This window comes from Sapajus apella, unplaced genomic scaffold (assembly GCF_009761245.1).
Source record: "Sapajus apella isolate SASKATOON/1434 unplaced genomic scaffold, GSC_monkey_1.0 scaffold16, whole genome shotgun sequence".
Classification (NCBI taxonomy): domain Eukaryota; kingdom Metazoa; phylum Chordata; class Mammalia; order Primates; family Cebidae; genus Sapajus; species Sapajus apella.
In genome coordinates, this window is record NW_022436956.1 from 13,580,048 (window position 1) to 13,599,452 (window position 19,405).

Genomic DNA, 19,405 nt, shown 5'->3' on the forward strand with positions numbered 1-19,405 from the left:
AGGGCCCGGGAGCCTCACCTCTAAAAACAAATCGTTGCAGAGCAGTAGCACCACGATGGCCATTTGCAGGTGTGAATCCCTTTTGGGAACACAAGTGATAAATGAGAGAAATCAGTATTGGGGGGATTTTCGTTTCTAAAGATCTCAATATAAGCATTTATTTAAAGCTACAAAAGTTGAAAATTCCCCAGAAAATACTGTCCTCCCTCGGTATCTGCAGGGAATTAGTTCCAAGACCCTCACAGATACCAAAATTATTGGATGCTCGAGTCCCTCTAGATGAAAAGGTGTAGGATTTGCATAAAAAATACACAAGGTTTGGGAGGCTGAGGTGTGCGGATCACCTGAGGTCAGGAGTTCAAGACCAGCCTGACCAGCATGGAGAAACCCCATATCTACTAAAAATACAAAATTAGCCAAGTGTGGTGGTGCATGCATACAATCCCAGCTATTCAGGAGCCTGAGCAGGAGAATCTCTCGAACCTGGGAGGCAGAGGTTGCAGTGAGCCAAGATCACACCATTGTACTCCAGCCTGGCCAAAAAAAGCGAAACTCCGTCTCAAAACAAAAAAACAAACAAACAAAAAAACCTACACACATCCTATATACTTTAAATCATCTCTAGATTACTTATAATACCTAATACAATATAAATGCTATGTGAATAGTTGATATACTCTATTGTTTAGAGAATAATGATAAGAAACAAAGTCTACATGTTCAGTAGAGACACAGCCATCCATATGTATATATTTTTTTAAAATATTTTGTAACTGAGACCAGTTGAATGCATGGATGAAGAACCCATGGATACAGAGAGCCAACTGTAAGAGGAATTTCTTATAGGCAACAGCAGCACAGGTTGTGGCTGATGGAGGGTTTCATTAAACAGGGAAAAGAAGTGACTGGCTCAGTCATCGCAGGTTCAAAGATTGAGGAAAAGCCCCCATCATTGCTGAGGAGCAAGGGGGTCTTATACAGAAATTCCAGACTTGCACTTAATTTGTTTGACCTTGGCTGAGCCACTTAACTCTTAGGAACCTCATCTGTAAAGCAAGAGAGTTTTGGTTATAAATGCAATGTTTTCTTTTACACTGTTGGTGGGAGTGCAAATTAGTGCAACCATTGTGGAAACAGTGTGGCAATTCCTCAAGGACCTAGAAATAGAAATACCATTTGACCCAGCAATCCCATTACTAGGAATATACCCAAAGAATTATAAATTTTTCTATTATAAAGACACATGCACACGTATGTTCACTGCAGCACAGTTCACAATAGCAAAGACCTGGAACCAACCCAAATGTCCATCAACAATAGACTGGATAAAGAAAATGTGGCACATATACACCATGGAATACTATGCAGTCATAAAAAAAGATGAGTTCATGTCCTTCATAGGGACATGCATGAATCTGGAAACCATCATTCTCAGCAAACTGACACAAGAACAGAAATCAAACACCACGTTCTCACTCATAGGTGGGTGTTGAACGACGCGAACATGTGGACACAGGGAGGGGTGCATCACACACTGTGGTCAGTTGGGGAGGACTAGGGGAGGAACAGCAAGGGGGTGGGGAGGGTGGGGAGAGATAATGTGGGGAGAAATACAGATATAGGTGATGGGGGGAGGAAGGCAGCAAACCACCTTGCCATGTATGTACCTATGCAACAATTGTGCATGATCTGCACATGTACCCCAGAACCTAAAGTACAATTAAAAAAAAAAAAAAAGAAATGCAATGTTTTGTTTGTTTGTTTTTCTTCTAGCTGTATACAACCACCGGGGAAGGAGGGTAAAACTGTGACCCCCACCTCCAACCCCTTTTCATTGTGATTTCAGCAGCTCTGGTGGTAGGGTCCAGGCAATTCTTAAGTAGGCAGGACTAAGAATTTCTGGATTAGAGCACGTCCAAAAGCTGATTCTCAGAAGGGAGCAAAGTAAATGAAGCAATGAAAAGGAATTCCTCAGCCATTCCAGACACACAGGCCTTGGACCACTGTACTCACCCGTCTGCCTAACTTGCCTATTTCCCCCCAAGGCCAAGCCCCCTTTAGGATCAGGGTGAGGCTCCCGTCAAGACAATCAGCACTTTCCCAACCAAGGGCAGGGACACTGTAGTTTTCAGACTGAAAGGAGGATAGCAGGAGGTCTGGGTCCCTAAACTCTATGGAGGCACTGGGCCAGATATGCTGAGGTCCCACCATTTTTCCTATGCCTCCTCCACACAGTGGGGCGGCCCCTGCAGCAGGGGAAGGACGAGTGAGGCCCCAACCACATCTAACAAGATGGCCGCGTTGTCTGCCTGCCTGGCTGATGCCAGCGCCAGCCGCTAGCTCTCGACATGCGGGACTTGAAGCATCTGCCAGACTGATGCTGGCTTTTGATCAGTACCATGTTGAGCCAGAGACCTGCAGGGAAACGGCCAGGCTCCCTGCCGCCGACTAGCAGGAATCTTTCTCGCAACCTTGAGAGAGGTGCTTGAAGAATTTGAGCACAGATTAAAAAGTGAGGTGCAGGCAGGGGGAAGGGGCATGAAGGACCGCTTGACAGAGGCTGTCATTTCAAGGCCAGGTTATTCCATCTCCGCTAAGGGAGGAGACACCCTTTCCTGGCTGGTGGTTGGAGCAGGATTTCTGGGCTCCCTTCGAACATTTTGCTGCTCTGCCCTGGGGGTCAGAGGGAGTCTTTCAGCTTCAGCTCACACATCTGTAAAACCCTGAAACCACCAGGATGGGTTCCTAGTCTCCCCCGTGTCCAGCTCCAGGGTGTGGCAGTAAAACCACAGCAGGGCCGTTTACAAGACACTTGATTCCAGCCAGTCCACTCGCCAGAGGGCTTGCAGGGCTCCTGCCTTCTAAATGGGTCCTCTGGGGCCCCGCTGCTGTCCTTAGCAAACCCAGTCTACATCCTTGGCCCCTGAAAACTGTGTGCTAAGACGGGTAGCCCCCTCCTCTTCCGCCCCCTTCCTGGGACACCAGGCCAAGTGGCAAGCAGAGGCCCAGCCCCAGAAGCAGTGTGTTTTGTGTCTGACAATAACGGCCTACGTGACTTGAAGGACTCTGCTCTTAGTAAACCAAATGCACACCAGTTTTGCTTATTTGCTCTAACCTTCAAAGAACCCAGAGATCCCTTCCTAGTTCAACAAATAAATCCAGTTCCACTCTAGCGGGCCTCCTGGACAAAGTTCCATTGTTACGCCTTCCCTAAATGTCTACGGCTCGCTCCCTCTCGGGCACCCTAGCCCCACGCCTGTTCACCCTTCTTTCGTTTTGGGATAAATCAGCCTCCTTTTTTTTTGTTTTGTTTTGTTTTGCTTTAATTCTTTCAAAGGGTAAGGAACGTTGACACCCCCTGAAACATGCCTCTGATGTCTGGTTAGACTTCAGACGGCTGTATTTGAACGTGCGCTGACGCAATCGGGCAGATTGGGTTAAACCAAATATTACAATTGCAAGAACTCATCTGGAACTAATAATTTTGAGGCCACCGAAAGTAAAAGGGCCCGGCTTTGGGGCTGGCCAGCGGCGGAGGCCAGCTCGGGCCAATGCTGCCACCTGCCGAGGGTGCCGGGAACAGGGCGCGCCGCCCCGGCCTTCCTGTTTTGTTCTGGTCCGGCTCACCGGCTCCCACGCAGACAGGTTCGCCAGCCAGCCAGCCCAGGGCTATTTTAAAAGGCTAGCGCCTCTTCCCAGCCCGTGGTGTAAAGATAGCTGGTCTGGCTGTCCCGTGTCTTCGCTGGAAAGCAAGACAACTTCCCAATTATAGAGCCGGAGCTGGCTACAAAGGCAGTTGCAGTTGGAGCGCGATTAAACATGTGCCCCGTGGATTACACAGATCATGTGTCAGTGGCTCGCCTAGGAGGAAGGCTCGTTTAAGTTCAGGATTTTTATTTTGCCGGGTATGAAGGTGGACGTACAACTCCGGGTTATGTCGGCGCATTGCCGAACTGCGAGTCACATGCCAGATCCAGAAATGATGAAAACATCTGTTTTTGCTTTAGACCAGCGAGGCTCTGGCGGTGGGGAGGGGCGCGGGAGGGACGGGAATGGCTTTGCTCACCAGCACCATCTGCTGATCCTGCCGTGGAAACGCGTGCGTCCCCAGCACAATGCAGGTTGCCGCTCGCCCCGGGAAGGGGGAGATCAACAGGTGGGGGTCTCTGCCCGCGCGATCACTCTCCGTGGAGGACAGCCCCGATTGTGCCCTGGGGACTGTGCAATTCCGTATTGTCTCGGAGTGTTCACAACAAAGAGCTTTGTCCCTGGGGACAGCCCGAGGGCAGAGGAGGAGGTGAGAGAAGCAGCAAATGAATTCCCAGGTTGGGAAGGCAGGAGGTAAAGGGGGAGGGGTGTATCTCCTTGGTGGTTTGCAGACAGTAAAATTTTGCTGTTCTTTCTGGCTGAAGTCTACCAGAACAAAGGAACCACGTCTCTAGGAAAACTCCCAGCTGCACTTCCCCCCACCGTCCCTCTTGCCTGCGATGGTAGCTTTTGCTCAGCATGTCTGAGAATGTTCCAGTATTCACAGAGACCATTCTGGTCAAGCAGGGTTTGACCAGCCCTTCAACATGCAATCCTCTCAGCCTCAGATCCCAGCGCTGGGATGGTTCTGAATCGGAGCCATACTGACAGCCTAGCCAACTGCATTCTTTCGATGCACAGCAAATATTTACTGCCTGCCTGCTAGGTGCCCGGAACTCACTCAGCACAACTATTTGTCATACGGTTTAAAAAACAATACAAATATGTCAGAGGAAGATGTTATGTTTAGTGTCAAGTGCGTGTTTGAGACAATGACATCTCTGAGTTCGGAGGAAAGGAGAGGATTGCAGACTTCCAATCTACCTTTCCTCAGTATTGGGGGCAATTCTGAGAAGCTGGATTCCTTCAATTATGGGTTGTGTAGTCAAATCCCCTGAGTAACTGATTTTAATCAACCTGCTTCAGCTCTGACCTCCAGCCCTTTGGCGTTAAAGATAAATCCTCTACCGTTCCCATCCAAACGGCATCCATTACTCACAATCAGAATTGGGTGGGGACCTAGACTCCACTCCCAGGCATCTCCTCTGGGCCAGGTACAAAATTCTGAGATGCAACCAGATGAACGGTGCTTCCCAACAACACACAGAGAGGTTAATCCAAGGGAGAAAAATTTGGGTCAAATGAAAACATCAAGGCTCGCAGACCTCATTAAGCACACTGCCTCTCTTTACAGGCAGCTACGGAACACACCCTCAGCTCTCTGCTGCCCACATCTGAGGTTCCCAGAAGAGCAAATGCTGCTGATCCCAATGGAAGTTAGTCTCTTCTGTAGGCTCATTTTTGCCCACTTACCTATAAACTCCCAAGTTCAAAAAGGAACGGGATGCCCTCCCTTGGAGCCCAATCTGCCCCTTTTTCCATGTCACCCCCAAATAAGTATAGAAAGAGCTGCTATTTGCATGGGTCTGGGAACTTAACACTGTCTACAGGATGAGTCCGAAAAAGCCTCCTTCCTATTTTACAGCTGGACAAAAAATATAAGAACCAGCCCGATCCTCACAGATCTTGCCACCAGCTATATCCCCAGTGGCCACATCCGTTTCCATAGGACTCACGTTCTGAAATTACTAGGGTGCAAACGAACCCTCAAAGCCATCTACAAGCCCGTCGATCACCTGCAGCTGCTCTGCTCTGGTGTTGAAAGATTACTAGTTCAGGGGAACAACGCAAATCAATACAGTCAACTTCACTTTTGGTTTCAGGCTCAGAAGATTAGAACATGAGACATCACTTTAATCTGGTTTTGTATTGGTCTGATGTGGAGAATTTCTGATCAATTTTCTTTGTTTGATAAACTGAGGAAACCTGGTCACTGACCCATATTTCTTTTCTGGACTGTTCTTGACAGTTTTCCTCAGTTCTATCTGGTTTTGCAACAGGTCCGCGTTTGAATCTACTGAGGGCTGAAATTTTTCGTGCTGCCTTGACAACTCTGAGGCCAGAATTTAGGGTGTTTTGTCAACATTCAGCAAAATAAAATCTCTGAACTGGGCTCCAGCAAGAGGGTAGGAAAACTGCAGATGAAAAAAATATGTGGCATGAAAGTAAACATTCGTGATTTTTGTGTTTTACTAGGCCTAGGATGCCAGCCTCCAAAACTATTTTTCCAGGCTTATGTAAGACTCTCTTTTTCCTCATTATAAAAATAATTTCTGTTGCTCCACTTCACTCCATACATCTTGGTGTGATTCTCTTCACACAGAGAAATAACCTTTGTTCAAAGCTCTGCTATCCTAAGCTGTGCTGAATTCTGCAAGATCACTCTCCACATACAAGATTAGCACCTCCTTTCCAGCTCCAAATAGACTATAATCCAAAAGCTGCTCTTTTAAATAGAGGTTCCTTTTATGCTTAAATTCCTAAATAAAAGAAACACCACTGCTACTGCTAGTCTCCCCAGTTAAATCCGATTTGCAAGAAATGCTGCCTGCTCAAAAATCTGGGTGTGAACTGAAGTCTGGGCTAAGGGAACACATTTGGGATTCTCCAGTCATTCTCTATCTGGAGGGCCCTCCAGTGGCCAAAATAATACCTGATATAAACAAAGACCACCAAAGCAAGGGTTACAACAAAGGCAGAGTATGGACGCTAGCCTGCATTTCAAATGCTGCATGTGAGCCCCACATTTGCCCCTTAGAGGTGTGTCTCATGTAAAGAAAGCCAAGACAGAATCTCAGCTCACAGAACGAAGACATTATTTGCATTACAAAAGGACCCTTCACTTGATTAAAAAGAGGCAGGTTTGAACTCCATTAAACGACAACTCCCCCTAATTTCTTTAAGATTCTATTGAATTTGCAAAAAAGAAAAAAGAAAAAAAACTGACATACAAATTTGCAGAATGCATGTTCGGTGTAAAACAAGGTATATTTGTACTCATTCTTCGCTACCTGACCTACCCCACCCACATCTCCACTTCTGAAAGCCTAATAAGCACTCCGACCATGACACCTGGGGGAAAGTGCAGGTCAGAATCGGTGGAGCTAAGATCTGAAGGCTCAGGGCAAGTTCAAGGTGCTCAGAGCCCAGAGCTGCCCTTCTGGAGGACTGTGAGGAAAGCAGCCATTTGCTCCAATACAGTTTGCTCTGGACTTGAAGGATGCTGTTGGTTTTCCAGAAGGAAAGTTCTATCTCTGCCACATATTGTCATCTCACGACACCCAGGCAGGCCTCACTTTCCACGGGTGTAAAATGAATGGGTGGACTGCACAAGCCAGACACAATCATCACGTGATTGCTTTGATATCTCTTCTTATTCCTCTTCACTTCTAGAACCTTGGACTCCTAGACATAGTAATAATCTTTTTTCCTTGGAAGCATTGGGAAAGAAGTAGGGAGAAAGTGGGGAAGAAAACTTCCTCCCATAAAGTCCTTTAGGTCCTTCTGACTCTTACACGTGCACCTCAACCCAACTACAGTCCCCCACCACCACCAACGTGTGACCTGCAGCTGCACTGAATTTCAGCACCCTGCCATGGACCACAGTCTTCACACAGCTGCCCTCGCCTCATTCCCCACTAGGCAGACTCCTCCTCATTCCTCATGGCCCAAGTCAAATGCCAGTCCTACCCTTGAGCCATACCAACTTCCCAAAACACTGGGTTGTTTTCTTCCCCGCTTGATGTCCCCATAGCACTGTGCATCTGCCTCGATCCCCGCGCTTGGCCATGCTGGTCCCCTCCAGCTTGAGGACTGCAGGGCAGCCACTGCCCCTTTTGTAGCTGCATCCCCAGGGCCTAGCGTGGTTTTGGGGACAGGAGGTGAGTAAATGGGAAATGAAAGCAGGGGATTCCTGAGAGCAGAGTTCCTTCCATTCCCTTGGGAGGTGAGACGCTGGTTGGGGGTCAGCAATCCCTCCCCCAGGCCTGCTCTGGCCCAGGGCTATACGCTGCCACTGCCAGATGCTGGGAGAAACAGAACAAGGGACCCTCTCTTCTGCACAGTGTGGTGGTGGTGATGGAGGGGTATCCTGTCCTCCCTATTCCTCTCTTTCAATCAAGCACCTGCCATCAGTCAGATCCCCCTTTGTGTTATAATGATCTGTGCTAGAGACTAAATGTTTGTATCCTCGCAAAATTTAGAGGTTGCAACCTGATCCTCATTGTGATGGTATAAGGAGGTGATTTGGTCAGGAGGGCAGAGCACTTATAAATGGGATTCCTGTCTTTGTCAAGGGGACCCCAGAGAGCTCCCTCACCCTTTTTGCCATGAGAGACACAGCAAGAAGTCTCTAAAGCAGGAAGTAGTCCCTTATCCATCATCAAATCTGCAAGTGCCTCTATCTCAGACTTCCCAGCCACCAAAGCCGTGAGGAATACATTTCCTCTGTTTATCAGCCACCCATTCTGTGCTGTCCTGTGACAGCAGCCTAGACAGACTCAGATCGCCTGGGTTCCTTTTGCACTCTCAGCAGAGGCAGCAAACATTCTGGAGCAGCAAGTACCTGTCTGGAAACTGTGCTAGTGCTGGGCCCAGCCCCAGCTAGTTCAGGAGAAAGGACGCGTCTGAAAAAGATGGCAATGTTCTGAGGCAGGTGGGGGTGCAGGCAGCAGAGCAGTGAATTCTGAGGTGGCAGAAGCGACCGAGCACATCAGCTGCAGGGCCAGCCTCCTGCCCTTCAGAGACTTCTGCCTCCCCTCTGCCCACCAGACATGCTCCCGTCTCCCCCAGACTGTGAGATCTTTCCCTTGATCTTTTTTTCACATTGAACTTCCTGTTTCTCTCTTTTTCAACATTTGTAAAGATACATGTGAAGTCATTTCTTCTCCTCACCTCTCAACCTATGCTAGTCCGGTGTCCGTACACAGTGTGTTCCAAAACCCTCTGTTGAGGACACCGATGGTTTTTCTGTAAAGGGCTGCAGGAAAGATAAAGGAGGGGCGCGCTCTCTCTCTCCCTCTCTCTCTCTCTCTCTCTTTATTTTTTTGAGACGGAGTCTCACTGTCACCCAGGCTGGAGCGCAGTGGCACCATCTCAGCTCACTGCAACCTCCACCTCCAGAATTCAAGTGATTCTCCTGCCTCAGCCTCCAGAGTAGCTGGAACTACAGGCACACACCACCACACCCAGCTAATTTTTATATTTTTAGTAGAGATGAGGTTTCACCATGTTGACCAAGATGGTCTCGATCTTTTGACCTCATGATCTGCCCGCCTCACCCTCCCAAAGTGCTGGGATTACAGGAGTGAGCCACTTGGCCTGGCCAGAGGGTCACTCTCACAGGCAACACTCACAGTCTTGGCTTTGATCTGCAAGATCTCATTATCTAATTTCATCCCCACTACAACACTGTGAGTTAGGTACTAAACCACCCTTATTTACAGCCAAGAAAACTGCAATGCAAAAAAGGTTAAGACACCCAGAGTCACATGGCCCCTGAGTCTGGATCAAGCCCAGGCCATCTGAGTCCAGAGCCCAGACAGTTAACTGCATATGATTCTCCATAGAAAATGCAAAGAAGGGTTTCCGGAAGTGAGGAGGTGTTCCACAGTTCTCATCCCTGAGCTCCCTGTGGTATTTGAGCCGGATTCTGCCTCTTCAATAACCTGTGCCCTTTGACATCTGAGTGCTCCTGATCTCCATCTACCTTTCAGGTCTCCCTAGCACAACTTGTCCCAGGCTCCTGATGCTGCATGTTGGAAGAGTCCTCAAAGTGTTGCTTTGATATCTCTCCTCATTCCTGACGTCCTTCTCCCGACTTTTCTCTTTACCCTCCTTCTAACTGCCATGATTCAAGATATAAATCTCAGGCCAACATCTCCAGGCTAGCTCTGCACTCAAAAAAAAAAAAACACTATCTGAACTGTCCTCCCCAACCCTCCCCAGGCACGGCTCTCCTTCATGCTCCATACCTCGCCCGCTCCCCTAACACTGGTAGCACTGACTGCCTTCAAACATACAGTGTCATTTTGTAATCTCTTGTGTTTATTGTTTGTCTCCCTCTGCTTGAGGCCAGGTTCCTCCAAGACAGTGGTTTGGGTGTTTGTTCGCTGCAGTATCCCCGGCACCTGGAGTGTGTCTGGTACACAGTCACCCAGCAGATGTTTGCTAAGTTAAAGAAACCAGCTGTCAACCGGTCATGCTGCCTGGAAGTGCCACTGCCTTCAAAGTCAACATTTCCAAAACACAATTCCCCACCCTTCCCAGCCCCTGTCCTCCTTCTGCCTCCCTTATCTGTGTTCATAGCATCGCCAGACCCACAGTTTTATAGGCTGGGAATGTTGAAACTGTCCTGAACCTCGCTTTACCTTCATGCGCCTTCTTCTAGGGGCACACTGCTAGCTGTGTTGAGTTCTCTGCAGATGGTGTGACTCCTGAGGTTTTGTAAAACAGTGATCTCTATACTCAAGGAGATCCCTTAGAACCTTATTAGCAAGGCATTTTCCTAGATGAAACAACTGAGGACCCATGTGAGACTAGATAATGAAGTGGGCGGCACAGTAGGGTGGTGAGTGCAGGGCAGTGAAGTGGGTCACAAGACATTGGCCTGGGCTAGGTGATCAGCGTCCAAACATTGTCTTTTTTATCCAAAGACCTATAGAAGTGATATTCATCCAATGCCTTCCGGCTGAAAAGTACTTGCACATTGACATCTTTTAGACCTTCCAACAGCCCTGTGAGGTCCATTTCCACATTATTCCATTTTATGGACAAGAGAACTAAGGCACTGAGGTGATCGGGGAAATTGTCTCAGTGGTCGCAGAGCCACGAAGCACTGAGGCAGGCTGATGCCTCAACTTATCCTGCACAGCCATTTGGGCTAGACCTAGCTAGCCCGGGCCTCTGTAGAAGCTGGCCTGTTTTGTTTTTGTCTTCTAACTTTTCATTTGCTTTGCTATTATCTGCCACAGACTGTATGGCAAAGATCACTAGTTGCCTGCTCAACATCTATTCTCCCCTTCTTCCTTCCTGCACTGGAAGTGGCAATGAGCCAGGATAAATGCACGTGCTTCCCAGACTGCTAGCCTCGCAGGAAGGGGCGGCCAAAGCAACACAATCAGAAGTTATTAGGTGGAGGTTCTAGGAAAACTCTTTAAAAGGAGCCAACGCAGCAGTGTGGTATACTTACCCTCCTCATCTCTTCCTCCTTCTTGATGCCTGAAACAGACATGGTGGCTGGGATGGGAGCTCCATGCAGGCTGCAGAGCAGGAGGGGATCTAAAGGGAGAAAGCCACACTAAGGATGCTGGAGCAGAAAGATGGGAAAATCCTGGATCTCTAATGGCCAAAGCTTCTATACCAGCCCAGGATTTCTTTTACGTGAAAACAGACATACAACCCCAGTCTTTTGAAGCCACTGTTATAAGGGTTTAGGTTATATGCAACTGAGCCACACACTAGCTGATTCACTCTTCAAAACAGGTGAATTAAGGCCTAGTGCAGTAGCTCACATCTGTAATCCCAGCACTTTGGGAGGCCAAGGCAGGAGAATCACTTGGGCCAATAAAAATTTGAAAACAAATTAGCCAGGCATGGCGGTGCTCGCCTGTAATCCCAGCTACTTGGGAAGCTTAGGTGGGAGAATTGCTTGAGGCTGGAAGGTCAAGGCCGCAAGTGAGTCTGGATTGCATCACTGTCACCAGCCTGGGCGACAAAGTAAGACCCTTGTCTGGAAAAGAAAAGAAATAAGAACGGGTTAATTCATCCCCTTATCCATTCAACAGGTTCACTGAGTGTCAAGGATTGTTCTAGGCTCTATGGAAATAAACAAATGAGGAGCTCCAATTTAAAAGGTTCTGCGTTTTCTACTTCTTTACCCTCACTCTGCCCCTAACCACCTGAGATCCAGGCCTGACGAGTGGCAGGCTTTATTCCACAACAGTGAGCTCAATCTTGGGTAAGATCACTGGTCTTCACTTTTGTACTCTCCCCATCAAGCTCACCGTCTCCACAGATGGGGTGACTTGTGCTCCCGAAGTGGAGAGGTCACGTTTCCTGCGGTCTCCCCCATCAGAGCCACTTCTGGCCCATGTGTCTTTGTGTAAAGAGCAACCTCACTTGAGCTTGAACATTTTTTAAGAGTGAACCCCCAAAGGACTACATCAGTCTGGCACTTATTCAGAAAGTCTGCTACATCTTAGAAATGTGTCCATTCATTCTAACCTGTTCAATGTATCGCCAAATTTTGCAGCAGTAAGAAATTTAAAGATCATGGAGCTATATAGAACAGATTATTCTGTAGGGGGCTGGGCGTGGAGGTGTGTGGGTGGTATGTGTGTCTCATTTTCAATGAGGAATGTGATGGTTAATTTTATGTGTTAATTTAACTGCCTATAAAGTGCCCAGATTAAACATTATTTCAGGGTGTGTCTGTGAGGGTATTTCCAGATAAGTTATCACTTGATTGGTGGACTCACTAAAATAGATCACCTTCCCCAATGAGACTGGGCATCATCTAGTCCATTGGGGGCCTGAATAGAAAAAAAGTGAAAGAAGGAGGGGCTTGCTCCTTTTTGCTACCCACCTGCTTGCTTGAGTTGGAACATCTCATCTCATTGTCTGTAGCCCTCTGATTAGGATTTGCACCATTAGCTTCTATGGTTCTCGCCTTTTGGACTAAGTTACACAACTACCTTTCCTGGGTCTCCAGCTTGCAAACAGGAGATTGTAGGATTTCTCAGACTTCAGAATGATGTGAGCCAATTCCACGCATGGATTTCCTACTGGTTCCGCTCTAATACAAGGAGATAGGGAAATCACCTAAACTTCTGGACTGATTCTTCCTGCCATGTCTTGCTGCCTCTTGTAAGACAGAATTACTGTCTTCTCCTTTCAATCTACCTCCCCCTAGAACCTCTGAATACAGGAAACACTCAAGTAAATGTCAATCCCAGAAATCAGACCACCTACTAACTAGCACAGTGGGGTTAACCCCAGGAAGGACCAGATAGATCTGGGTTCAAACCTGGCTTTATCTTCTATGTAAAACTAGACGATTATATTTATTCCAAAGGAGTTTTCATATTTAATGATATGGCAATGCTAGCACATCACTGGTCCTCAATAAATGGGAGTGATCATTATTCACTCATCCATCCATCCATCTATCCATCCATCCAACAAACATTTCCAAAATAACGTAAATTCAGAGCAGTGTAGTGTCAGTGATAGAAAAGAAGTAGGCAACATGGTCTTTCATTTTAGAGAACTTAGTTTTGCCATCCAAAATAGAAGTTAGGGGACATTTTACCAGGTAAGAAGGTAAAATGGATTTTCCATCAAAGGGTTCCAATGGCCACAGATCTCTGCAATCAGAAAGTTGATTCTCTGATGAATCCTCCAGTGTGATTTATTTTATATTTTATTTTATTTTATTTTATTTGAGGCAAACTATTACTCCACCTCCTGGGCTCAAGTGATCTTCCCACCTCAGTCCCCGAGTAGCTGGGACTACAAGCGCAAGGCCCCACGCCCAGCTAATTTTTGCATTTTGAGTAGAGACAAGGTTTCACCATATTGGCCAGGCTGGTCTCAAACTTCTGACCTCAAACAATTCACCTGCCTTGTCCTCTCAAAGTGCTAGGATTATAGGCATGAGCCACTGCACTCAGCCAGTGTGATTTATTTTAGTAAGAAACCACATCACACCTCAGGCCCTGTGTATATGTGCCGTTTCTTCACACAGCCCAACTTGAGGGATTAATAGAAGAGAGCTGCCCTTTCAGTGAAGGACTCAAGGATGCATTCTTCACTTCCCATCCTGCTGGGACCGCTGCTATGGAAGTTGACAAGCAGAAGCATTCAGGGAACCACTCCATCCCCTCCTCTCCTGTGCAGGGGATCATGCTATGTTCACATCAATAGGCCAAATTGGTATAGGATGCAGCTGCCTACCCCATTGATTTGAGGGCTGTCTAAAAGAGGGAGAAGGAATCCCACCTATGGAGTACAGAACAAGGAGGAAGATGAACTTGTTAATTTGTGTTTTAGATTTATTTTTAGTATGAATTACAGAGTTTAGGGTGAAATGGTTAAGATGGACATATTACCTGTGCTCCATTAAGAAAGGGAGCTGAGAAATTCTTGAAAAACCTTAAAAGATGGGTTATTTAAAAACATATTTTCTATGTGTATGTTATAACAAAAAGCTTGCCTACTTTTGTACATTTTGTGTCATTACAATCAGCTTTTATTTCCCTAATATAAAATAACAGAATAGTGTTAGGTTATAGGAGAATATTTGAGTGCTGGGATTCTTCCATTCATCCCTTTTTCCATTTGAGGAAGAGCCTACATAATGGCCAGTGTAAACAAGGTATCACATTATTAATAAAATCTGGATAAACAGACAACAACAGAACTCCTCTGCCCCAGTGAAGAAGGATTCTCTGAGAAGCTGAGTTGGAGCCTGACTTAGGCTGGAGATCGAATTGGAGCCTATTCCCCACCCCAGTAGAATCATGGGCTATACAGCAGGTGCTTCACTTCAGTGTTTTGGGATTAAAACGGATTAGCTCACTGAAGAGCCAAGCTCTTAGACAAGTCATTTGACATCTTTAATCTCCATTTCCTCTTTTATCAAATCATTTATATGGCCTATGTAAGACCTGAAATGGCCTCTCAACCCTGAGGGTTTATTATTTGTTGCTCAGGAGAGCAGGAATCATACCTGTCTTATTCCGCATTATATTCCCTGAGCAAATATAGGACTGGATACAGAGGAAGTACTCAGTAAGTATTTCTTAAATAAATGTTGCTGTTGGATCTATGCATCCAGTGCCCTAATTGACCAGGGAGTTTTGAATTTTGCCAAGTAGAGCTTGAGACCCAACATTAATCTTTAATTTTTCCAGAAACTGCTAAATCCTCAGGATTCTTTCCCCTACTTGAACTTCACACTGTATCCTGGAGACTGCAGACATATGAGATTCCAGTAGAAGGCTCAGCGCCTATTCACGTAGAATCCGAATTTTACATCCTCTGGCTCTGGCATAATAATCTCTGTCATATTCATGTGCTGCAAGTTAATACTTAGGAAAAGCATCTTGCCATTGAACACATTCCTGTTCTCAGTTGAAATGAAGAGAGTATTCACCATCCAACTCTAAATACCTACAAAGCTCTTTCCATCTCTTTGTCTTCCTCCCTCCCCATCACAGAAACCCGCAAACCAAACCAGTCCCACCTCGGAGCCTTTAGCAGACCGTAGACCATCCCCTTCTCCTCCCCAGAGTTCAGACACCGCCTTGTTAGCAAGTCAGATTCCTTTTGTCCTAAACGTGCTTAATGTGACAAACGTGTTTGCGACCCAACTTCTGTTTATGCACCTGTGTTATGCTGTCTCATGTCTACTGCTGGTCTCTACTTTCATTGGTGGGATGTATTGATAGCTGTTCCCCCAATCTTGAGAGCAGCAAAACACTGAATAGTGAAAACCTGGTGAGCCAGCGATAACGAGGTGACTGCAATGAACCCTCCTGTGAGTTGCATTACCGTGGAAGGTGACTCAAAGCACTTGACTTTAATGATAAGAGAAGGAGACACGCCGCAGCTGGCGGCGCAGCAACAACCCGCTGGTTTCACCGTCTTCTGAGTAAGTCTGTATTAAAACTGCTCATAGGGACAAAGGGGGAAGAAGATCATGCTCGGCTTCTTTCTGAATTCAGATTTGTCTTTGTAGTTGGAACTAAGCCCTAGGAGAAGTGACAGAGGTCTGGAACACTCCCACTCATGGACTTAGTCATAGTCACAGCAGAACTGTAACAGATGCAATCACTCATATAGAACAAAGCAATCAAAGGACACATACCAAATGTTAACAGCCATTATCTCTGGGATTACCTGGAAATCTTATTTCCTTCTGGCTGCTTTTAGTTTCCAAAAATGTCTACAACAGTTACAAATTCCTTCTATCATCCTCCCCCTAACAGAACATTACTGTATGTAAAAAGGCAAACTGGCTAGATTTTATTCCTAACGTATACACCCAAAACTGTGCTGTGAAAAGGGTTATTTGGATGGGGCTGTGCAGTGAAGTAATTGAAAGCACAGTCTAGAGCCAGGCTACCCGGGTTCAAATCTCAGTTCTGACACAAGCCGTTGTGACCTTGGGCAAATTTCTTAACCTTTCTTTCCTTCCATTTCTTTATAACATGAGAATAATAATACCTTCCTTAAAGGGCTGTTGTGAGGATTAAATGAGTTAGCATCTAAGAAGTCCTCAGAGCAGTGTCTGGCAAGTAACCATTACTTACTACTTATTACAAAATACTATTACTTGTTGCTACAGAGTTGCCATTGCTCAAGATATTTTTGAACCACCATTTGGGAACCTTGTCCTTAGTCTTAAACGCATTCCCTTGAATCATCTCAATAAGAACAAAACTTCTGCTTTGAAAATGTGCTAATCCTTAGGAGCAGTCAAGCAGTTTGGGGTCCAGGATAAGGCGTCTTTATGAAACCAACAGGTTGATGTTCTCGTGTTGTTCATCTGCTGTCTATGAAGAATTCATCAAATGCAGTTGCACACACACACACACCCAGACAGTTCAGCACCATCCAGGGCTCGATCAATCCCTGGGTAACTAATAAGTTCTGCCTTTGCTGGAGAGAGATTGGAAAACAAGTTTTCATTATGAAACTTCTTTGTCTGATAGATCTTGCAGGTTTTACAGATTGGCACACTACCAAAGGGCAAATTTCATAAAAGGCTGATTTACATTTAAATCCTAGTCTTTTTTCTTCCTCAAAGTTTGCTGATGCTGAATTTTAAGTATGAAATGTCATTGTTTTCATACAAATATTCCCAAACATTACCAATTGTCATTTTGGCATTAAATACGGTTGCAACATTACAATTGTAACATTAGCATTTTTAAAAGCATAACATCATTGTTCTGTAAATTGTTGCAGGCTCAAATTACCCTACACATAATCTCTTAAAATTAATGGGCCGGGAGCATCAGAGCCAGTTCGGGCTGGATTAAAAGAATGGCAGCCACCTCCTTTTGCTGGGACCTTGGTGGTCTCATGCTGGCCCAATTATCACCCTCATAGAACATGGTGTGATGATGTACCTCACTGCATATGTAAATAAGGGTAAATAACATATTCGCTTAACGTTCCTTTCCAAAGATGCAAAGAATTTTGATAAAATCTAACGGGGTGGCTACAAAGCAAAAGAATCCTCCATGTTCCTAATTATTGAAGTCTTTGTAAAAACATTTTCCAATAAAAAAGGCTTCATTGATCTACCATCCATAGGTAATATTGTGTTCCACTAAAATGACTGTGCAAATAAATCTAAGTATACTTCTTTACATCTCCAAACATTGTTTTTAATCTTTCTGGTGAGAATCCTTTAAAAAAATCACTATTACAGATCTCTTAATATTGTACTGACAGGGATATACAGTATGGCAACTCCAACAAAGAGCAGCAGTTTAAGGATGCAATAAATCTAGTTTATTTTGACTCTTCCACTTTGCTGCATGTGAGACCTTGGAGAAGATACTCTTCTTTTAAAACAACATCTTGGATCAGGCGCAGTGGCTCAGGCCTGTAATCCCAGCACTTTGGAAGGCTAAGGCAGGCAGATCACGAGGTCAAGAGATCAAGACCATCCTGACCAATGTGGTGAAACCCCGTCTCTACTAAAAATACAAAAATTAGCTGGACATGGTAGCACGCGTATGTGGTCCCAGCTACTCAGGAGGCTGAGGCAGGAGAATCACTTGAATGCAGGAGGTAGAGGTTGCAGTGAGCCAAGATGGCGCCACCACACTCCAGCCTGGCGATAGGGTGACACTCGGCCTCAAAAAAATAAAACAATATCTTTTTTCTGTTAAAAGAAAGATTAATATCTTAATCACAGAAGTACTTTTAGAATTTAAACATATATATATACATTTATATTTATATAAAGAGTTTAGCATAGTCACTAGCAAAGAAGAGGGGTTCAATAGAAAAGGATGATAATTATTCCAATCGGATGGCTACTTACTGTGTAGGGCTCTGGTTTTATGCTAAATATTCCCAATAAGTTGTTTGCTGGAGTTCCTTTATTACTTACACAGGTTTTCCAGCAGTCTAACTCTAACTCATGGCTTGTCTTCTGTAGTCCTCAGAGTAGCTGCCTTTAGCCGCCTCAACACATTTTCAATTTGTTGTGGGCTGGGGAACCCAATAATTATAGCTGATGGATATAGTCAGAATCTGGGGAGCTACCTTGAGGTACGTTCAAGGACTGAAAAACAGTAGACCCCCAGAGCTAAACTTTAAAACTAACATATAATAGGCAGAATAATCTGACAGATACGACAGCTCTTAGCCAGGGAGATTCAATTCAAACTCAGTCCAAATGCATTAATATTTGCTATAGAATGTTTACTTGAGAGGGGAAGCTTGCTCAACAACAGGTCAGTGCCCAAGCCCTGTCCAGGGGAACCACAATGCATGGACTTGAAGTACTATATCCCATTGGCAGGATCTTTTTAAATAGGAATGGATACAGGGAGTTGCAATCTGACGGTTTCAAATACTAAATTTATATGGAGGAGATTATCCCTGTTGTGGTGCCAAGGCTTTGTTCATTAATTCAGTATTGGGCAACCACTATGCTAACCCAGATCCATCCTACTTTTAAAATTCTTTGCCCCTGCTCTCCAAGCAACCTTCTGGTGGTGACTGGTTCCTGGGGCAGATCTCCCTACAGGGAGAGAACGCACTGGTCATGCGGACACCGTAAGGAACAGGACACTTTCCCAGGGTGAATTAACTAATGGACATTATGACGTTGCATATCGAAATTCTGAGTTGGGTTATGGTGTGTTTGGCCACGAGAGATGAATTCGCTATCATGTGTTGACAAAAATTACGTAAGCCTGAAAACCTAAGGACGAGGCCATGACCAAGGAGATTCACCCAGGTGGTAGGTCTTCCCTTGGGATTTGGATTGGTGCAATGTGTTGGGCTAACGTATTCTGACACTGAATGATGACATGAAGTGGTGTGGCACAGTGATTTAGAAGAGGATCTGGGATCAGAAACACCTGGGATAGGAGGCTGGTTTTCTAAGTAAACTGCTTCACTTTTCTATGCCTCTTTTTCTTCATTCACAAAACCGGATGATAATACTTCAGGGTTTGGCACTGGCTCAGTGTCTGAACAAAAGCAGCATACCAGAAGACCTGTTAAATTCTTAAAAACCTGCCCCCCACCCCCACCCAGTTCCACAGTCTCCAATCCTGACTTACAGGCCCATTTGCCATCCAACTGCTCGTAAGAGGTACGTGCAGTGCTCTTCACAAGACTGTCTATGGAAACCCGTGGAAGTGCTCTTAGATGCACCACCATCTATACTGCTGTGCGTTCTTCTCTTAGATTTGAAAATTGCCTTCTTAGCAAACTGTCTCTTAGC